Source organism: Amblyomma maculatum, chromosome 11, assembly GCF_055883805.1.
Source record: "Amblyomma maculatum isolate TAMU_Amacu chromosome 11, ASM5588380v1, whole genome shotgun sequence".
Classification (NCBI taxonomy): Eukaryota; Metazoa; Arthropoda; class Arachnida; order Ixodida; family Ixodidae; genus Amblyomma; species Amblyomma maculatum.
The window spans coordinates 100,500,187-100,523,035 of record NC_139354.1 but is presented as its reverse complement, the minus strand read 5'-3'; the positions used below and the strand labels follow the sequence as shown (position 1 = coordinate 100,523,035).

Here is a 22,849-nt window from a genome sequence, read left to right as displayed (position 1 = left end):
AAAGCAGAGAGAGACTAGGCAGACATCCTCACCAATAAAGGTGTCAAAACAGCCCTAGGTTTACTAGCGCGCACATAAACCGAGACGATCCTCAATCTAGGAGTGTCAAGGCGAACCTCACTGCCCAATATGTCAGACTAACTGGAAGCAAAACTGCCAGATCCATATTTAGGAAGCTGACTTACCAAAACCCAGAATCGTGACAGGGGATAACCGCCATATTCCCAAATAAACTGCCAGCAAGATAAGAATACCCCCCATCGCAAGAAACATGCACCCCATACACAACGAGGAACGCAGGAGAAGTAGAGTCCAAAGACTCTAAAGCTCCCTCCTCCAAAACAAGGGGTAGTGTGCACCGATGCGATAGAGTACCCAGAAGGGCACTACGCTGCAGTAACGGTGAGCGACAAATTCGAGGTAATCTCCAGCTGTAGCATAAGACAATGCTCACCATAGGAGGCAGAGATGGCAGCGATTGCCCTGGCAATCACAAATTCATCAAGCAGAATAATAATGATCGATTCTGAAACTGCAATCAAAGCCTATGAGAACGGTAAGGTGTCCAAAGAGGCCAGCTAAATTCTGCAAGCAGGCAAGGAAAACGTACCCATCGACCTAATTAAAATAACATGGGCGCCCGCCAACAGTGGACTGACAGCGAACCAGATCTCCAACGAGGTCGCTCGAGGACTTAGACACCGGTCCCCAGAGCGGGCAGACCACTCTCTGTTCAAAAAGCGAGACTTAACCACACACAGAGAAATTCTGGAAAACTACAGAATAACCAAAAGAACCCTCCCTCCCATAAATCTGTCACAAAGAAGGAAGACGCAATTTGTCGAAACCTGCAGACGGATACCTTGCCAAACCCGTATATCCTACACAAATGGCATCCTGAGATGCACTCTTCCAAATGCAAAAACTGTGAAGGCATAGCGACCGTAAATCCCATGCTCTGGGCTTGCCCAGCGCTAAACAAGCTACATGAAAACATACAGTTATGGGAAGCCTCCCTCCATAGCCAGGAAGGACAAGCCCAAAACAAGGCATTGGCCAAGCCCAGGGGCCGAATTACGGTTCTCGCTCTAAAGTTATAGAGCGTGACGTCAAAATGACGACGCCGTGACGTCTCGGCGAGACGTCAACGCGCGACGAAAATCGGAATCAACCAATGATCGCCAGGGTGCCGCCCCAAGCCGCTTATTTTCACGGCAAGAAATTTATGTGCGCGTCAAGGGGCAGTCTGCTATTTTTTTACATATAAACGCAGTGAATAAAATATATAATGTTTTTGTTTTTCAAGAAACTGTATTTAAAGTTCAATTATATCAAATACAAAAAGGAACAATTACACTTGTACAGTTAAACTTTTTTATTGGTAACATTTGTCGCCGTAAAGGCGCGCTTGCAGAGGTAAACAATAAACATGGCGGCCTCCTAGAAAACAGCTGATTCCACGGCTCTGAATGCAAGGTTCTGTGTGGTTGTCCTAAGTGCACGGAAAATTGTGATCGAAGCCAGTGAAGTTCACGGACTGTAAAATCGACGAAGACAACCTGCTGAGGTAAGTTTTGTGTTATCTGCCAGCGTTTACATGGATGTAAAAAGTGGTGTAAGGGTGATATGCGCCAAGTACATTATTGTGGTTGCGTTTCTTTTTTAGGAGACACGAGATGGGACCACGATACACGGTTATTTGAAAAAAATAAACTATCATGGCTGTATGATCGTCCAACACAGAAGTCATTCATTTAAGAACGAGCAAACAGGGACGGTTGGGCGCTCGCTACCAACCGTACTAGTTATCGTTCGTTCTTATCCTGCGACGCAAGTTCCTTCAGCGCTGCGCCTGCATACGTAACCGTAAAATAACTATTTGCTGTTGCTATTTCGTTTTGAAAGATAAATCGTACGTTATGGTTCCTGCTTTTCCAGTCGCAATCCTAGCTGTTGCACGCCAAAGGCTGTTTATGTTGCTACGTCATCGAAACCGCAACAAGAAACTATGGACTCTTTTTTTGCCGCCAGTTGCTGCCTGAAAGTTTTGACGCGTTAGTCGAAATGGCGCCTAAACGGAGGATGTCGCGCGAGCAGGAGCTGCTGCTAGTAGAGTTCATGGAAACCCATCCTCTGCTAGCACGCAGCTCCGCGGACCTGAGAAGTTCGTATACGGCTGCTGAAAAGCGTGAACTATGGAAAGAGCTGGCGGCTCTGTTAAATAATGAGGGCCCGGCCGAGAAGACCGCCGACGGTTGGCGGCATTTGTGGCACGTGCTTTGCTGCCGCAAGCGCGCGGAGGCAGCCCGCATAAAGCAAGAGTGCCGGTAAGTCCGTGAACATCAGTTTGTAAAATGTCATTTCAACGTACCTCGCCGCATTCTCTTGAAGCCAAACCGGAGGTGGCGAGCTTGGCGGTCTGGGGGGCCGGGTTCTCAACCTAATTGGCACGGCAAGTGCCACCGGAGTCGGGCCTCCACTGTTCGCATGTGCGGTAAGTGTCCATCGTGGTTTGACGCATACTTTGCTTGCATGAGCATACACGCAGTTATGTGCGAACGTGTGGCGTTATGGTTTTTTTTAACAGGCGTACCAGCCCGCCGCCAGCCGCCGCCAGCAGCCGAGGGTGTCTTCGGGGGAAAGGCCGGGGACAAGTGGAGGCAGCAGGGTGTCCGTAGGAGACAGGGCGGGGACGAGTGGCAGCGTGGGCAGCAGGTGGGATAACTCTTTCAATGTGTGATTTGTATACATTACGACTTGTGCACTCTGCTTATCTCACCCTAACTTTGACAGTATGTCTTCTGCTGCTACAAATTACGTCTTTATTGCACCCCAGTGCGAGTACTTCGAGGGGTGCGGCGCAGTCTGTGGAAGCCTGTGCAGAGGAAGAGGATCTGCCTGGCCCCACAGCTTGTGAGTTGGCCTGCCATTATGCATACTCCACACTACACTTTGTTGTAAATGCATGAGGAGTAACAGTATTTGTAGCACTAGCAGTAAAAGTGCAGTGATAATGCATCATTATAACTGTGTCTCTGACATTGTCACACTATACAATGAGGTTGTGATGGGCCATAACAATCTGTCGTATGTTGATATGAAATATGCTGCAACAGCATTGCCTATTGGCCACCAATTGTGCCTTCTGTTGCTGGTGTTCAGTGCATTCGCATCAGCAGTAACGTAAGAAATTGCTCCACATTCCACTGCATAGAGCATTGCATCATGAGGACATTTCTTTCTCCAACAGCCACACCGCAGTACTCGCCGTACCCGTCACCGCAGTACTCGCCTCACCCGTCACCACAGCCCTCGCCGCAGCCTTCTCCTGCAGCAGAGCCCTCGCCGCAGCCTTCTCCTGCAGCAGAGCCCTCGCCGCAGCCTTCCCTGCAGCCTTCCTCCCAGCCTTCCCCCCAGCCTTCCCCCCAGCCTTCCCCCCAGTCTTCCCCGCAGCCCTTGCCGCAGGCCTTGCCGCAGCCCTTGCCTAGGGCACCGCAGCCCAGGAGGAGGCGCAGCAGGCTTGACAGCGGCGAGGATCTGATGCGGGAGGCGCTGCTAGAAACTCGGCGTCTGGCGGATTTGGTGGAGGCTTAGAATGCACAACATGCTGCATTCCAGCACAACATGTTACAGGTGTGTACTCACAGTACCGACCACATTTTGGGAAGTAGAAACCATTACTTTGAGCATAATGTACGTGGACTTATTTTTCAATTCCTCTACTTCTTGGAAATTGGTTGTGACAACTCGGCTTATAGCACTGCCATGAGTATTCTATAACGATATCCTGTCCAAGATGCCTGAATATCTAACATTTCACACCAAAAACTATGGGTAGTTATTCAATGGTATAAATTTCTAATTGGAGCTTTTTTTATATGAAGGCCATGCAGAACCTGACAGCTGCAGTTCAAGCATCCGGCGCACAACAGGAACTGCTTGTGCAAACTGTTGGCGTGTTAACTTTAATTTTAAGGAATCAGATTCAACCACCAATGTAAATTTTAGATTTGTTTTTATCTTTGTTTTGTTCTGCTGCAGACACAGCATACAGTTTTTTTGTTTTTGAGTGAAATTTTATTTAGCTCTGCTATGTGCAGACACAGCATATAGTTTTTCGCAATTACTTATTGTTAGCTCTGCCAGGCGCAGACGCAGCATGCAGTTTTCTCACAGTTACTTATATTTATAGCTCTGCAATGTGCAGACGCAGCATATAGTCACTCGCTTTATTTATTGTTAGCTCTGCTATGTGCAAATGCAGCATATAGTTTTTTACAATTATTTATTGTTAGCTTTGCCAGGTGCAGATGCACACTTTCTGGTTTTTGTTTTCCTTGTCAATTCAGCTGTGTACGGAGGGCAAGATTCTCGGAGAATATTTTTTTCCTAACTTTTTTTACATTATTGGTCTTCAAGGACTGCAGAAGTTTGAGAAACAGTGTCATTTTTCTAATACTTCCAATTTTTACGCGCACTGCAGTTGCAATGTACCGCCTTATGTGAAAGACAGCTTGATTTAAGCTTGTTTTAACCAAGTTGTATGAACGTACTTGTGTGGCTGAGCAGTACCATGTTTGACTGACCAAGTGCCTCGGAAGGTTTCATTGCAATCTCAAAAGGGGCTGCTCGAGTTGACAGCTCCTTTCTACATGTGATGAATGCAGCACGCAATCAGGCTGCAATATTGAGCTTAGAACTGCTACACCACCTGATACTGTTCATTTCTTCAGACATAGCCTTGTTGGCGTCGTCATCTGTGATATTCATGTCTTGTACTAGTGACATGGTTTTCTAGTTTTGTAATATCCATGCACAGCAATGTTCAATGAAATACTTTATACATTACACTGCCTATGTAACTAATTTCAGTGCAGTTATGTGCAAAACTGAGGCTTCTATATGTGCATACCATTCTGAACATCTTAATTTACTAGCATTCAAGGTTTCTGTCGAAAATGCGAGTGTTTTTGTGTAATCTCTGCATAGCAGGCTTTCTATTCTGTTGGTATTTATGGCACTCAGGGTTAAGCTGTTCCTGCTAAAAATTTTAAGTCAGAGTTTGTTGCAGAACTTCCCAGGGCATATGCTACTATGTTTTATTTCCTTGGTGTGTTTTGCATTACGAACAGTGATATAAAATGCTACGGCCAAATCAGTTTATTTTTGCACAAATAAAGTAGGTGCAAAAAATGTTTTCGTGTTTCTTGCAATCACACACATACACCCACAGTGGCCACACACAATTGTAATCATGAACAGGCTAGTCGACACCAGAAATGGCGAAGGACAGTGTACGGGAATGCGTTCAACTTGCTGGATGAGCTGTTGCAGCACCTATTTCGACTTGAGAAGGACAAAGTGCAATGACGGAGCGGCAAACTTGGTGACGAACTGAGAGGCATGCTGGCGAACACCATTTTCCATGAAGAGGCAACTGCTAAGTGCATTACATTCCTTGCTACCGCTGGCTTTCAAGCACACATAGGAAAGTCATAATTTGAATACTAGGATGCAGCTGCTCTGTGCCAAGAGCCCATCACACAGGTCTTCACACACCAACACTAGGCGATGTCCTCCACTGCTGTGACACAGTGGTTAGGGCGCTCCACTGCTGTACGAAAGATGCGCGAATGAATCCTGGCTATGACGGCTGCTTTTCCATGGAGATGAAAACCAAGGCGTTAAGGTACTGTGCGATGTCAGTGCTTGTCGAAGAACCCTCAGGTGGTATGCAGCTTATTGCCGCTGACGTCGCTGTTGCCGCTGAAGCTGCCGTCGCACCATCCGTAGGTGTGCCTGCCTCTGTGGACGCGTTGTGCCAAAGAGGCCAATGATGTTGTCCCGTATGGCTCTACCACGCAGGTAAGCCATTCGAGACCCTGTCCCTGTCAGGTACTCGGCAGGCAGGGGTGGCCCGTTGCTGTCATCTTCAGCATCGTCTACGTCGTCGGCAGCTGCGGACTCCCTCAGGCAGATGTTGTGCAAAGCAGCACATGCTCCAATGATAAAAACCGCTCAGTCCGGTTCGTAGTGGAGAGCCCGGTACCTCTGAAGGCACCGGAAGCGGCTTTTGAGAACGCCAATGCAGCGCTCGACGACACTTCGCATTGAAGCATGTGCTGCGTTGTACTGCCCCTTTGCTGAGTGAGATGCAGCATGTCCCGGCACCGGTGTCAGGAGCCAAGGCTTTAAGGGATATCCACTGTCTCCTGCACAGACAAAATATGACGTGCAGTTAAGGATGTTGTTGTCACATATCTTTCAGTTATTTAGTATATTGTAACATCTAGCCCGGCTTAATCTTGAAGCTAGGTACGAGTAAGTGCGCAGCACTGTTGCTTAATATATGTCACTGAGGCAGCCTTACGATTAACGGCGTTTTATGGCTCCTTACCCAAAAGAAACTTCCCGTCTTACAGCAAGCCTTGCTCCACCTCGAGGCGCAGCCACGAGAAGCGCCAGGCAAAGGCGTCGTGACAGGATCCCGGGCAGCGTGGGTCAACCGCAAGGATCCTCATGTTGCCATCGCAGATCTAAAAAAAAACACCATCTCAATCGAGAACTTGCGGCGTAGGGGCCACCGGTTACGAACGATCATATGAAGTCAAAGATGTAGGCTACTCACGATCATAGTGTTCATGGCGTAGAAACCCTTGCGGCTCCAAAATGCTGCCCGATTTCCAGCGTCACCCTTCGGCGCCTTAATCGCAATCAGCGTACCGTCCAAGCAGCCGACGACGCCGGGGATGCTGCCTCGTTGAAAGGTGGATTTGTCCACCGCCTTTTCCTCCGGGTGCGCTGGGAACTGCACCCACCCTTTCTGCGCGCCGACTTTGCAGATGGCTTCGGAAACACGGCGCACGCATGTGCTTACTGTAGGCTGTGCGAGGCCGACGGTCTGCTCGTTCCCTACGCACACTTGGAAACCCCCGGAAGCAAAAAAACGGAGCGTGCACAACACTTGCCGCTGCACTGACAATGCGTGCGCCCGCTCGCCTCGCAGGTCGTCCTCTAGATCACCGCACAACCACTCCACTGTGTCCTTCTCAAGTCGAAATAGCCGCCGGAAAAGCTCGTCCGGCAAGTTGAACGCATCCTCGTTCACTGTCCTTCGTCGTTGCTGGCGCCGACGCTGCCTCCGCCTCAACCACCAATACATCACGGCCACCGCCGCCATTTTCCCTCTATAACTCGCTCTAAAACGTTTTAGACCGTCTCATCGCGCTCTACAAAAATAGTCTAAAACCACGGGCATAATTAGGTGCGCGACGTCATCTGTTTTTTCGCCTCCGCGACGCAATCGGAGCATCCCGTGACGCAACATTTCAAGATGGCGACGGCGACCAATAGGAGCGGGCGTTTTAGAGCGCTCTCAATTATAGAGCGGTCCGTAATACGGCCCCAGGCCGCCGCCGGAAGCCAACTGATTCGCGGCCGATGTCTAGGAGGGAGATAGACGGTAAAAGAGGGAGCTACGTCTCGCCCAAACACCTATACTCTCTGACGTGTGCAAATGAAGTCCTTTCTCTCTCTCTCCCCCCTCAAAAAGGCGTTACCTCGATACTTACAAAATAAACAAAATATAGACAGAATACGAGATATTAGAGTAACAAGGGCCTTTAGCGCGCGTAATAAGGCTTTATGCGCACAACGTGGATGATTTCTGGGCTCGTCTTGTTCCGCTGAGATGTAGACATGCCGTCGGGAATGACTTGATAATTAAGCGGTCCGGTGCGCCGAAGGACTTGGTATGGGCCGGAATACCACGGTAAGAGCTTTTCATTCAGTCGGAGGCGGCTTAACGGCGTTCGAACACACTCTTGGTTTGCCGGCCTGTATTCTGCGTCAGGTTGTGGCAAGTTGTACCGCCGGGCATCGGTGTGTTGCTTGTGTTTGATGCGCAGCCGGGCAAGTCGTCAGGCTTCCTCTGCACGCGGCAGGTAAGAGGGAACGTCGGCGTTATCTCCTGTCACGTGCAGCAGCATCGCGTAGAGCGTCGTTGAGGGCTCCCTGCCGTATACACAAGCACGAACGGGGTCACTGTGGCTCTCTCCTGGATGACCGTGTCATACGAAAAAATCACATACTGGAAGATGGCGTCCCAAGTCTTGTGTTCGGTGTTGACGTACATGGCGATCCTGTCCACGATCGTTTTGTTCAGGCGTTCCGTAAGTCCGTTGGTCTGAGGAGGGTACGCAGTTTGGCGATGGCTTGTATCACTGCATTCCACGGTGGCTTGTATCACCTCTGCCGTAAATGACTTTCCCCTGTCCGTGATGAGCACTTCTTGGGCGCCGTGTCTCAAGGGAATATATTCGACAAAACATTTCGCTAATTTTGGCGCGGTACGACCGCTTTCGCTTCCGGGTAGCGGGCAAGGTAGTCGGTGGCCATGATGATCCACTTGTTGATGAAGAGGGAAAGGGGCTGAGGAGATCCATCCCAATTTTTTGAAAGGGCATGGTTGGGGAAGGTATCTGGTTCAGCAGCCCAGCTGGTCTGATCGGCGGCGACTTGCGTCGCTGACCCTCGCGGCACGTTTTCACCTAATCGGTTACGTCTGCAGAGAGTTGCGGCCAGTAGTACTTCTCCAGGATTCGATGCAACGGGCGCGCCAACCCGAGATGACATGATGTGGGCTCATTGTGCAGAGCTTGCAAAATTTCTTCCCAGAGTCTTTAGGCACAAGATGCTGCGCGGTCCTGTAGGGTGCGAAGTTCTTCATGATGATAAATGGCGCTTGAACACAGCTGGAGGAGAAGCGGTCTTATCATGCAGGTCTTTCAAGTCCGAGTCGGAGCGCTGTTGGTGCGCACAACTCCTGACGCTTACCGGTCCCAAAAAGGTGTCGTCGTCATCTTCTTTCGCGGGAGCGTTGGTGGGAGCGCGGGAGGAGCAGTCTGCGTCGGAATGCTTGCGGCCCGACTTATAGACTACGATCACGTCAAATTCTTGAAGTCGTAAGATCAATCGGGCAAAGTGGCCGGATACCTATATGGATCTTCGTTCACGATCGTGACAGATCATCATTCCTCTTGCTGGCTCATATGCCTACGCGATATCTGTGTTTTGGGCGTTGTACGTTGCGCTTGCAGTAATATGACTTTTCTGTCGTTTACAAAAGACGTCGTCGCCACAGTGATGGTAACTACTTGCCTTCCATTAATTCCCAATAACTACCGAAGATGCAGACTTCCAGGAATTTTGGCCTCAATTTCCAAGCCATTTTCATACACAAAGATCTTCCGTCGAGAGCAACAAAATGACCTCACGCTGCAACGGTTTGCTGCTGCGGCCACACAGGAGCATATTCTACATCGTTTACCATACAAATTGCCTCCTATAAAACAATTACTTGGCTGAGTGTGTATCGGTGCTTTTCGTTTTCCAGCGAAATCTCCGCAATTCTGAGCTACCCGGAAAGCGCAACGACATCGCATTGGGTCACTTTTAGTTCTCTTATATATTGCAAAGACTTCGCTAGCGCTTTTAAACGTGAAAAATGTTTAAAACCACAAAACAGTGCATCTCGATCTCAAGTCTCACACCACTTGTCCTGCTGGTATTCTCCAACCGGTAATGTAACCACCGGCTCCTTTTGAAAGGTTGCCATCAATTTTCGTTGCCCATTTTTCATGTCTACAAAGGAAACGGCTGGATTTTAGTGTGTGTGGATTATTTGACAAGATATGTGAAGATGTCAGCTCTTGTATATGTCAAGGCAAGTATGTGTCGTCGTATATGCTCCATTCGAATGTTCTCCGTCAAGGCACTCTACGTGTGATCAGGGACCGCCGACGGCAGCTCACTGCTGACCTTGTAGAGGAATTAATTCGGCTCTGGGGTTGTAACTACCGCCAAGCCACACCTACACACATTCCACTTGAAGACGCAAGCGAGAATCTGCAATAAGCACTTTATTTAGTTTAGACCTCGAACTGCATGTTGGATACAAGTATATTTAATTCTTAGGAACGCACTCACCCAGAATATCTAATTCAGATGCTTTGTACTAATGTGGTTTACTGCGTGTCATTCCTCATGGAAAATATTGCTCAAGGATAGAGGCACTGCTTTTATCAAGGAAATCACTGATATGTGGGAACATCTCACGATGAGATGTAAATGCTCGCGACAATAAATTTACGGCTATCATGGTAACTGTTTTCCTACAACGTGCAGTTGCTGAATAAGCGTTCCTTTTTCTTACCAATTGAGTATAACGAATAATTCACGAAAAACATATTCTTCTATTTTTCTTCAACGGGTTCTCAACAGAAGCTATCTTTTGATCATGGTATTAAGAAGTATTAAAAAAAATGACAGTGAAAGTACGTCACACAGAGCGCTAGAACTATTGTAATAATGGAATATATATATATATATATATATATATATATATATATATATATATATATATATATATATATATATTATATCTATATATATATATATATATATCTACTTTCTGTCTAATTATCTTCTCCCTTAACAGATTCAATTACTAATTTCTGTGATTATCCAAGTAAACATTAAAAAAAAGACATAAAGTACCATCCCCAACGCTTTCCTTGGCCTCGCCTTCTGTTGGCTTCTTTCCTTCGTATATATATATATATATATAAATATACTGCTCATCCCGTGTCCAGGTATCCCGATATCCCAATTCAAGCTGGAAAGTTATTCTTGCAGAAAAACCAATAAAAGTACCTATCCTACAGCGCACCGCACCTACATATTTAGCACAACTTGTTTTCACGCGATTGCAAGCCATTTTCTTTCATTGAAATGGTTTATATTTCTCGTAGCCGCTGGAAGCAAAAAAACGAATGGCCGTGCTACACTGACGAAACTTTTGAAAACTGAGAGGCAAAAAACAGAAAAGAACCCCTATTGCAAAAACCAGCGTCTCCAGTGCGAAACCAGTAAGATTTTCGCGCTGGTCTTGCACTGGATCTGCTGGGCACGCTGGAGGTCTGCGATATTCACTGGAGCAGTAACGGGAAGACACTGGCTGCACTGGTGCGATGGGAGAAAAACGCTGGGATTAGCCTTTTGACGCTAGGTGTGTCGCTGGCATCCGCGATGTACTGGGAGAAGCGCTGTATGTGCGCTGGGGCCTCACTGGTCCCAGTGCCCCACTATAGCCGGTGCGGCCTGCGGCGTCAGCCGGAGTAGCATCCCTCAGGGGCCAACAGGGCAACAGCGTACTTTCAATCGACCATCGGGGGGCATATGAAAAATATGGTTCAAGCAAGCGCTTTTTGCTGCGAAGTCGTTGCGCATTTGTAAGAAAACAAAGACAGTATCTTTTTTCTAGAGTTTCCATGTTTCGATAGGTCGTTTCGAGCGTTTCGAGAGAGACAACGACCGCCGCGCCTCGATCTCATGACACACTGGCGATTAACGCACAACTAAAGCTGGAATTGAATAATGTTGGCTATCATGCATAACCAACTTCACAGCTGATCTTAAGGGCACTTAAACACAATGATTACTGCCAAAATGTTCACTGCGGGCTCAATCGCAAGCGAGCGTAGCCTGCACCACGGCCCAGTATAAACAGCAGAAAGAAAAACTAAAACCAGGAAGATAGTAGTTTACCGAGCGATGGGCCCATGAGAGAAAAAGCAACAAAATACAGCGCTTGTAATACATAATATTTGGCGTGTTTCTCAAGCTTTTGCGCTCCTTCTAACTCTGCGTATCAAGCAGCCGAGCACTCAGTCATCGCAACGCTTTCCGCAATGTTTACATACAAATAAGGTTTAGTTACACGCAATTAGGGTCATCGCTGCGGCGCTTGCCGGTATTGAAGCTTGGTCGCACTTTTTTCCTTGAAGGCTTCTACTAAAGCTCCGTGTTCAGCGAAAATTACGCCCACGGTAGCAGAGCACCACCCAAGAGCCTGAGTTGGTAAATTTGCCAGCGATGACAAACTCCACATGTTAAAATGATTCCAGTGTACAAAATAGCGCGCATAGGCACCCAGAACATTAGCTGCAGGTCGAGAGAGCAGACAGCAAGCTAAAATGATCAAGAAGTTGCAATTGTTAAAGAGGTAACAATGGCTTGTAGACTGCGAAACATAAAGTCCCAAGCTTATAAGTGCGAGTCATGACATAAAATGCAGGAATGTTTCATTAACATCCAGTTCTCGGTGAGGCCGAGTGGTTATGTGTGCTGAGCTAATGATTGATATGTGCCTAGGGACTTAGTTCGAGGCGCACATGGTGCACTATTTTTGTCTTTTTTTTTACTTCAAATTTTTTTATGTACCTAACTTGTTTCGTTAATTTTTACTTTTTAATTTTTATCCCACGCCTTCTTTTTCTCCGGGCGAACAGTGCCGCCTGTGCGGAGCGTCCCAGTGCGCCCAGTTTCCAGCGTCAAACTGGGACCTTAATCAGGTATGGCGCTGGGTCGCTGGCACCCAGTTGCACTGGTTTTTGCAATAGGGACACAAACTTTATGGAAGCATCTGCCGTGATCAACATCTTAAAGCTTCCGGTAAAGGCCAATGAGTGGCAGAGGAATAAAACGCTTCATCCATAATTGCAAGCTATGGAAGAGTCTCATTACGCCTGCCAAGCACGTGCAGTTCGTTCTTCGTTCTCGACGCAAAAGAAGAACGGACTGCGCGTGCTTGACAGGTGTGCTGAGGCCGCCGCCTTTTTTTGCGCCGAGACCACGATGGCATGCCACACATAAAATCATATTGATAGCGTCACTCGAGGGCTCTGGCTTGAATCATGAGGGCCCGCAAATGCTTTAGAATTTGGTTTGCCTATTCGGTAGGTCAAAGTGCAAACATTCTTTTTCAACATCTGTTTGCGGACGACACCACTCTGAGCAGCATTAACCTTTCAGTAATATATGCTCTCCACCTTTCATCCAATTCATGAATAAGCCATTGTTTCCAAGGGCAGTACTGGCAGTAAAGAGGAGTATAAAACCTATCGTTTAGAATTGTTATAAGAAACATATTCGTATCATTTCAAGACGACCGTTTTGAAAAGAGTTTTGTAGAAAAGGCAGACACGATGGAATTTGTGTGGTGTATTCTTGGAGCATTGTCTAAAACTGAATACGACAGTTGCTAATGAACATATTTTTTAATGTAGAGAGCATATACGTGCAAAGAACCAAAACTACTGAGGGCAACTGCAGTCTTGTAGGCCCTTCTATGCTCCTTGTGGGTACCTATATTTCATAATAAAATTTGAAAAGGCACTATATATATAGACCAATATTGTTAACGGTACTTAGAAATAAGCCTTAATATTGAGAAGACCTTCAATTTCTGTCGACTGTAAAATTACGTACCGGAACGAGAATAAAAATAACGGAAACAAATTTCTTTTATCTTCAACTGTGCCCAGCAATTACCGTTTTATTATGCTTCTCTGAATCCGTTGTAAGTGCACGCTGTGGACATAGCATATGTATAAGAGACAAGGCTAGAAGTCACAAAGTACACACTTTGTTAAGAGAAAGTGAGGTTCATGGCTACAAATTCAAGGATGTGGATACAAACCTATCGATCTGGTGGCGCAAAGTGGTGCCGTCCTAACATGAAAGCAGATATTTGTGAATTGTTTCAACGAGAATAGTGCTGTACATATGTGTATGCCTAACGCAGCCCGTGATTCTTGTTTAAGCTTTGATTGTTATATCAAGGACAGCGTTATAGCATTTTCGTTTGCTATACAGAGCATAAAGTTACCATTAGCTAGGCAACTATCTAATTTGCACTAATAGCTTAAGACGCCACACAGCAGAGCGGGGAGACTGCCGTTTCAGCAACATGAGAACATTTTTCACTGAAATCCTGTATAGCTGGCTTTAAACAGTGGTAAACGTGGTAAAGAGACTAACCGACAGCATTATGCACAATAATGGCGGTTTACAGCAGCAAATTGTTATGCACACATACGTGTAAGATTTCACATTGCACACAAATTAGCGTAAATAGTGACGACGCTGAAGTAAGTGATCTTCGCCCCTTTGTATCAAGTATGCAGTTAAACTGATTTGGGTTTTATTGTCGTCTTGAGAGGAGGCGACAGGATTAAAACACGTGAGAACGGCTTTACGTCTGTCCACACTCTTTACGAGTTGGCTTTTTAACAGGTACTGGCATTGTACCATTACCCCATAGAATAAAAAACATAAGTATTATAAACATGTCAGAATTATTCCAATATGCATCAGCTAATGAAATTAAAAGTTAGCAACACTAATACCATCATTTTAGTCCAAGATTTACACATGGTTATGGCAGTTCAACTCAAGTAAACAAGGAATGTCGGGCTGTACCGCATATTTGAATGGGAGAGCGATAAAGGTAGAAATGAGCCCAAATCAGCGCGAGAATGAAAACACAAGCTAAAAAGCTGCATTTGATGAAGCCAATATAAATTTTAGTGCAATTTCAAACAAACAAAATGCTATCTATTAAATAGACCGCTAAAGATGACATTGAAGAAACGGAAAAGAGTATCGGGCAGTGAGTTGGAAACTGAGGTACATAGTGATTTCTTATAATATGAGCATAATGAGGGTAAAAGCAAGAGAAAAAAGGGCTCATGACGAAAGTAATGTACAAGAACATGGGAAGTTAGAAAGTCACAATGCCAAAAATGTGTAAGCACTAAACTTTGAAGATGCACATCATCACATGATTCACAGCTTGCTTAGAGGAAGTATTCAGGGAGTTGGAATGGGAGCAGTTAGGGATAAGAGTAGATGGAGAATACTTCAGTAATCTGCGATTTGCTGTTGACATTGCCTTGCTAAATAACTCAGGAGATGAACTGCAAATAATGATTGGTGACCTAGACAGGAAAAGTAGAAAGGTAGGCTTGAAAATCAATATGCAGAAGACTATGGTAATGTTGAAAAGCCTCGGGGAGGAACAGCAGTTTACGATTGTTAGCGAAGCACAGGAAGTAGTAGGCGAGTTTGTCTACTTAGGACAGGTAGTAATCGCAGATCCGGACCATGAAAAGGAGATAACAAGAATAATAAGATTGGGATGGAGCGCATATGGCAAGCACTCGCAGATTATGACTAGCAGCTTATCGGTATACAAGAGGAAAGTATACAACATTTGCATCTTGCCTGTACTCACCTATAGTGCTGAAACGTGGAGGCTAACATAAAGGGTTCTACTTAGATTGAGGACAACCCAGAGGGCTATGGAACGAAAAATGGTATGGGTTACATTAATAGATAGGAAGCATGCAGAGTGGGCCAGAGAAATAACTCAAGTTACCGACATTCTAGTGGAAATTAAGGAAACGAAATGGGCATTGCCAGGACATGTATTGCGAAGAGAGGATAATAGATGGTCGTTAGGGTAACAAACTGGATTCCAAGAGAAGAAAAGCCTATAGCAGGGGGCGGCAGAAAGTTAGGTGGGTGGTTGAGGTTAAGAAGTTCGCAGGTGTCAAGTGGATGCCGCTAGCACAGAACCGGGTTAATTGGCGAAATATGGGAGAGGCTTCGCCCTGCAGTAAGTCAGGCTGATGATGATGATGATGACATGAAGGGAGTTTCAAAACATAAATATATTACTACTCGTTGGATTGTCTCATTTTAAGATACAGAGGGAACGATGGTTTAGAATTACATTCACTTTAGAATGCGACTTGAAGGAGCAGTTACAGAAGAAAAGCTTTTCATATTTTGGGTCACAATAAATTTTATATGTTTAAGTTGGCATACATTACCTTTCAAACGTGCAATAATCATGTCGTTCTCAGTGATTTTGTGTCCTCCGAGCTTTTTAGCAATAACACCAGACTTGCTCAACATCGTAATCTGCTGTTACTAACAATCAGGACTAATTATGAAAAACAAACTACATGCTTTTCAGGCATATCTTTGAGGAATTAATTGCCATCCAAAATCAAATATCAGCGTACTCTCACTCATTTTCTCAGTACGTAAAGACTTACATTTTTTTTCTATTTTTGTTTTCTTCCATCGACTAAATATTTTTCTCTGGCTCTTAAGCTTCAGTGTTTATCTCATTTCATTCGTTTATCAGTAATTTCAATTCTCAGCTCGCTGCACATTAGTGGATTTTTGATTGCAGTTCTTGATTACTTAGATTTTCCCCACTGTTCTTCGTTAGTATTGTATTATAAGTTTTTCTCTGCATGCTCATATAATCTTTTCTTAATAACTGCCTAGTATGTTACATGCAAAATTTATTTTTTTTTTATAGGAGATCCCCGCGCAGTTTATACTTCGGGACGTCCTCCGCGATACTGATAAAAAACGAATTGTGTGGTTACCTTAGAATACTCAGGGGCAGAAAGAATCTGATTTACTTAAATACACGTGCTGCACCACAAAGTTCGTTACAAAGAAAGTTAAGTACTTGCTTCAAGCCATGTCTCTTTCGAGCAGTGTCAGCAAGATTTTTGCGCTGATTATGAAAAGTCTTGTAGTTTGCATAATATTGTGATTGAGTTAATAAGACAAAAACATTTAATGCCTCATTGATGTCGACGGAAGGTTATCAGTAGATGTGTCATGCTTTAGAGAGCGAGAGTTGAAATAAATTAAAGAACCTTGCCTCTACCGGAAATGGATCCTCCATCCCATGAATACCCTGCTCAGAGCTGTACCAATCGCACCACGCCCCGGATTTTTTTTTCTGACACGGTATTTATTACACGTGGGTATGCACAGAAAAGGGTTATGTACGCAGACTATTTACAAAACACTGAGCCGTTGCTCAACTGCACAATAGAAAACACACATAAAAGGCAGGCAAAGATAAACACCTTGTCACCAGCGCAAATCAGTCAGGTTGAAAGTCATTTACTTCGTAAATCTCCTAAGTTGCGGCATCATTCGGCTATAATGGAGTCTAGGTGGAACAACAGGTGCAGCGTTCCGGTATAAGATGCGTTTCTTCCGAAAGCTATGGATACCAACAAGGAAAAAACATTTCATATGGTTCGTAATCACATTGTATAACGGCAAGATACCGCAGACTACGAATTAAGAACAATGTTTTTCTTTAGAGTTTTTCGCAGCAGGTCCCAAAAGAGATTTGCGTCTTTGTAAGACGCAATTTACAGACGGCAATATACAGAAGATACAAAAATATTTTTTGTTATGAAGCCATGTGTTAACGGGTAGAGCTTCGTTGTGTAATTTAAAGAAAAATGTTTTCGTGCAAGAAAAAATCTGCATTTTGCGTACCATCTATAGAACACCATGGCCCTTAAGACCAAAGTATAAAGAATGGAACATTAATGGTAGAATGAGCATTGCTATCAATTCCTTGTATAGACTCTTGCGCGAAACAGAGTATAAGTGCTCATTCGAGAACCGTACCGTCAAAAACTGCACTAAAGCAAAACCTTCCTGCATAAATCCTAGTAACTCTGGCCGGTCAGTAAAATCTGAGCATACCCCTAAGTTTGGAAACAAATTCATGAAATTAACTTTCCGGAATACTCCAATAATCAGATTTGAAAAATCATGAAAAAAGAATAAACGGGCAAATAACTGCCTCAAATACAGGTGTACTAAGCCGAGCCCCCTTGCACAAACGGTTCTGAGTAGGTTATCACGTCGAATCGGTTCAAAATTTGATGTCCAAATAGAAGTCGCAAATATTCTGCGAAAACGCTGGACATAATGTCTAGCACAGTGGAGTACCTGAAGCACGTAATAAAGTTTTGTCGCCAGAACATGTTGCAGTTTTGTCGCCAGAACATCACTCGCTTCGAAGAGATCGTCATAAACTGCGCATTGGCACTCTCATGTTCTGGCAAGCAATTTTAAATGCTGAAGATTTCTTTGTCACTAATTATTGAGCAGTGATTAAATCCTATGCGAAGTAAAAAATTGGGGTTAATTCGAAAACAGGTGCCGGATATAGAACTATTCCAAAAGAAATGGAGGTCATCTTATTATTCAGCTATAAAGATGTATTTATTCCCGATCTAAACACTGATAATTAGGCCCGCATGAAGCTGTTTTACTCCACTTGTCAGAAACGATGAGTTCACTCGGAAGACAGCACTTAGACGAAAAGGAATTATAATGATTATAATAGGCTACCAGTAAAGTACATTGATCTAGGTGTATTATCTAATATATATTAAGTGTAACAATTAGGTGCAGGGAAGATGTTTCCCAAACATTCGAGCTTTTCTCTAAAGCAAAACGTGCTCACTGCCACTGGTATGGATGCGCAGAATCCTTCAACAGCAAAAAAAAAAATGCATATTTTAGCACGGGGTTTAACGCATGAAAGCCCATCGGCTATGAAGGATGATTGCAGAGGCTGGTTTCGGTGTCGTTTTTTTTTTCCTTATTACCACCACATCGACCATGCGAGATTGTTTAATGTGCAGTCAAATCCTACAGCGGAGGAACGCTTTTCAAAACGGTCGTGATTGAATCGCCCGTTCTCAAAATCAGCCATCGAGTGCCCTTACCCCTGAGATACCGCGGCAGAGGTTTAAAAGCAAAAAACAAAAGTACTCACAAAACTGTACCATGCATTCGGAAGGTATAGCAGGCATAGAGTGGCCTGTTCAAACTTCATTCTGCTATTAGGCAGTCTGCGGTGGCATATGTTTTAGTATCTGCAGGATTCGAAACAGACAATGGAATATGCGATTTCTGATCGTTTGCATTAACGTTTATTGACGGCAGCGACCTGTTTTGCTTTGACACGGCGCTAACGACAATACCACTTCGTTTGAGACACCGCGTGTCAAAGGATCTCAAGCGCAGAAGACCGCGACGGACGATGTCCTTGTCCAGAATGACATATACTCGATACGGACAAGTATTTTGATTTTTTTTAAATAGAGCTTGGGGTAATAGCCTGTTCATATTTCATTTGCAAAAGGCATATAAGCAAGCAAAATCACACAGGAACCACGAAACAAACAAAACATTCCTGTACACGCAGCATGCGCGCGCGTAAATCACTGCGGGCTGGCACGCGACGCGAAAACGCATCCACACTGAGCAGGTTTCGCCGCTGAGCTGCAAGGTGGTGACTCTGCTCGATCTCGAGGCCAATAGCAAAAGTGCACGACCTCGAGTACTACAGAAGCTACATTTGCTCAGTGCAGAAGAGAAAACAGGAATGAATGACGAACTGGATCAAATGCTTTTGCGAGGTCGACCTAAAGTACAGCAACCTGATCATGGGAGCAGGAGCACGATTCGAGAATTGTGCGCGCAATGTGTACATTACATTGTATGGCACGGCCCCTCAAGCCGCACGTCTGGTGAAGGCGAATGAGAACCGATATTGCCAACTGTTGGAAATTTGATAAAAGCTTGGCGAAAATCATGTAATCCACATTTGCAAGCGTGATTGGTGCATAGCCTTCCATTGAGCGGAATTTTTCTTCATCAGTACTCTGTGGATTAAAGACTGTGAGACATTTCGTAAATGTCTTGGGAAGGGCCTCTATATCAAGCCTCATCATTATGAGATCTAGCAGGATAGGATCAAGAACAGTTTTAAAAGCTTTGTAAAATTCAGAGGAAATTCCATCACCCCCAGGCGTTTTTGAGAGAGGTAATTGATCAATTGCCGCTTCTACCTCATGCTGCGTGAAAGAGCCACAAATTAAGGAAGGATCATCTTTTAATAAAGGGTTCAACCGGGTTGTGAAACGCGAGGTAATGTCAGAATTTTTCACGGGAGGAGTTGCACTAAACTTCGAGTAATAATCCACGAATACGGACGTAATCTCATTCGTACTCGTAACCAATGTGACATTACGCATTAATCCCGGAATCAGCTTTCCAATGACATGATGACGTTCATCAAGCAAAGCTTGCCGCGTCGGGCGTTCGCAGTGCAAAGCACCCTTGACACCAGATCGAATTAAGGCACCCTTGTATCGTTCCGCATCATGCCTTTGTAATTAACTTTTGACACTAGCAATTTTGTCCGTATAAGATCCAGGGGATTATCATTCTAGTTCATAAAGCTTGCACAAGCTTTTGTTAAGTGCCTGCCCCTGATGTTTCTCGTATGAATATTTAATTGAGCCAAGTTCAATTGCTATTGTACGTACTTCCTGCTTCAATATTTTTCAAGCGGCGAACAAGGGCAGACTCCCGGAAAGACATGGCTGGAGCTTTGAGCGCACACGAGTGATAAATTCTTCGTCATTTACCACTGATGAGTGTCAATTCCAAAGTTTCCACTGCGGCCTAAACTTTGAATGGTCATTGCCACCGAGCCGGGCTGCCACAATGCAGTGATCAGAAAACAAAACCGGTAAAGTTTCGCATGCAAACCCACAGGAAATTAATGTACAATATGCGTAAATCCAATCTAGACGAGCGTGAGAACGCCCCTGAATGTGGGTGAATGATCTAGAAGCACGGCAGGACTCTCCTGTATCAGCTAGTCCAGCATCCTCTGTAACACGGAACAAAAGTTCACCGCTACTGTCACTGCGTGCTCCTGAACTAGAACGATTCCTGGGGTTACAAACAAGCAGAGAAAGTCGCCCATTAGCACAAGATGTCGGTTACAGTTCAGTAAGCTGGCTATGTACTCAAAGAAACTTATGCACTGAGTCACAGTATTAAATGCGTAAAATGTTAATTATCCGCCATGGCTTCCTCAAGAGTAGAAGACCGCAACATATCAACGGGCCCTCGGCGTCGACATTATAAGTTCGGCCAGAACAAGGCAGTGTCTCTCGCAGAAACGGAAAACGACCTGCCGACAAGCCCACAGCATGTGCGACAATGGCATTAAAATCTGCCAAAAAGGACTATAGTGCCCTCTCGGTCTCCTCCTGGCTCTTTATCTTCGTCTCTTGGACTGCCACAATTTCTAGACACCTGCTGTGGAAACGTCGGGGAAGTTTCATCTGTCTCTGGCGCCACCTAAGACCCGGTACATTGAGTGTTGCAAGCACTCTCTCTTTAGAGACCGCCATGGTGATAGCACATAGTTTTGCCTACAATTCAATTTGCCAGTCGAAAGTCGGCGAAGCCGCCTCCGAACCACCGCCACGCCCCGGATCGAGAAATGCTCTTCATAATAGCCCTTGTCTACAATGGGGATAATAGTAAGATTCCGCGACTGACAGATACTAGCCTTTCCTTTCCTGTAAAAGAAATATAGAATGCCGGTGAACTTTGATGCGTTCAATGAAATGCTGGTTGTGTTCTACAAGGGGCGCACGATGTACCGTCATGACAGGTCATGACGTTACCAGGCGATTCATGCAATGGAGCGCAGACTAAAGAAGTGAAAATGTAACCATAATCTTAGACGGAGAACAGCTAGACATAACAAAGAATTTGAAAATTATGCGCTAAAATTATGTGCACAAAATTGGTGCAGCAGATGCAACGAGATGGAAGGCGGCATGAGCCTTTCCAGAACGTGTTGTGGCTGTAGGAAGAAGGAAAAGAAAATGCACGGGCCTGCTCCGGCTACTGGTTCTCTAGCTGAGCCACCTCCGTTGCCTCGTGCGGACAGGAGTGAAAGTAGAGAAGAACGAAAAAAAAGAGGGAGAGCAAGAGCGCGCCGCAACAGCCGTCGTCCACCACCTAAGCGGTGGCGGGTGCAATGACGGCCTACAACAGATAAAATGCGGTGGATGCAAAACATTTATTGTGAGTACCAGGGTACATTACAATGGTAGAGGTGGTTCCTGAACGCGGCTGGTGTCTGTCAGGCCGTGCCTGGCAGCGACCGCTTCAGCCCAGCCAACCAGCATCTTTTGCGCTGCTGAGTCCGAGCACGAAACCGCGATCTCCCAACCCTCTTGGTCCGTGAGGGCCCATTGGGGCGGTGACTTCAAATGTTCGCATAGAAACATTATGTGATCGAAGGTGGCTCTAGGTGCGCCACATAGAGGACACGTCGGGTCCTACCGGCACGGGTGTGCCAAGGCCAACCAAGCTTTGGAGGGAAAGGTTTTGGGTTGTAGCTGCCGCCAGGTTATTTGTTGGGGGTTTGAGAGAGAGGTGTGAGGTGGGGATAAAAGAGTCGTTGTTCTCGGTAATGAAGTTTTACATCATGATAGGTGAGAAGTCCGTCTCGCGTGCTTCCCCAGTCTTCGATATGCGCCGCTCGGTTGACGTGCACTCGAGCAGTTGAGCGGGCTGCCTCGTTACCTGGGTTGCCTGCATGGCTTGGTACCCAGACGATGTGAATGGGTCGAGGAGCTGTGGAATCAGAAGGTAAGACTTGATCAGCGAATTGATGTATTTTCTCTCTTGCGAAATTTTGAATGGGCATTTTAGAATCGCTGAAAATGAGCGGGAGTGGAAGAGGAGCTGGCTAGTGCTATGGCTATGTCGACGTTTTCGCTTTGACAGAGGCAGAAACTATGTGTTTGAAGTTATAAGAAATCACACTGATGACGTATACCGTGGGGTGACTGTATTCAGCCGCGACTACGTAGGCCGCTTTGGTGTCAGTCGCGTGGGCTTTGTGTAACGCCTTGGCTCGAGCTTCTCGTCTGGCCTTGTGGTGAGCAGTGTTCATATTTTTAGCTACGGGTTGTACGTTAAGGTTGTCCCGGATGCGTTGGGAGACTAGGTGGCTGTTTTCAATGGGCGGGAAAATTGGTGGAGTTTTAGCGCGGCGTGTGGTTTCGATGCTGCGGATGTAGAATTTCTTCTGAAATCTGAAGCATGATGTTTTGTTAGGATAAGTGGCTTGCGGCGCTGACCTACCGTCCCAGCCCCGTAGGGCCACGAACAGCTACCCTTCGTAGGGTCTGCTGAGATACCTATTAGATCCGACCAACTCAAAATCCCAATCGGTAATCAGATTATCAAAAACCAGGTAAGCGTTCAGGGTACAGACGCG

General features: G+C 45.5%; 1 long non-coding RNA gene across 1 annotated transcript; it reads left to right on the top strand.

Moving 5' to 3' along the window:
• Nucleotides 1-7,720: 7,720 nt before the first annotated feature.
• On the top strand, nt 7,721-15,950 carry LOC146174497 (uncharacterized). Its single transcript, XR_014701907.1, has 3 exons — nt 7,721-7,771; nt 12,351-12,413; nt 15,884-15,950. It is a non-coding gene; the product is annotated as an uncharacterized LOC146174497 (long non-coding RNA).
• Nucleotides 15,951-22,849: the final 6,899 nt, after the last annotated feature.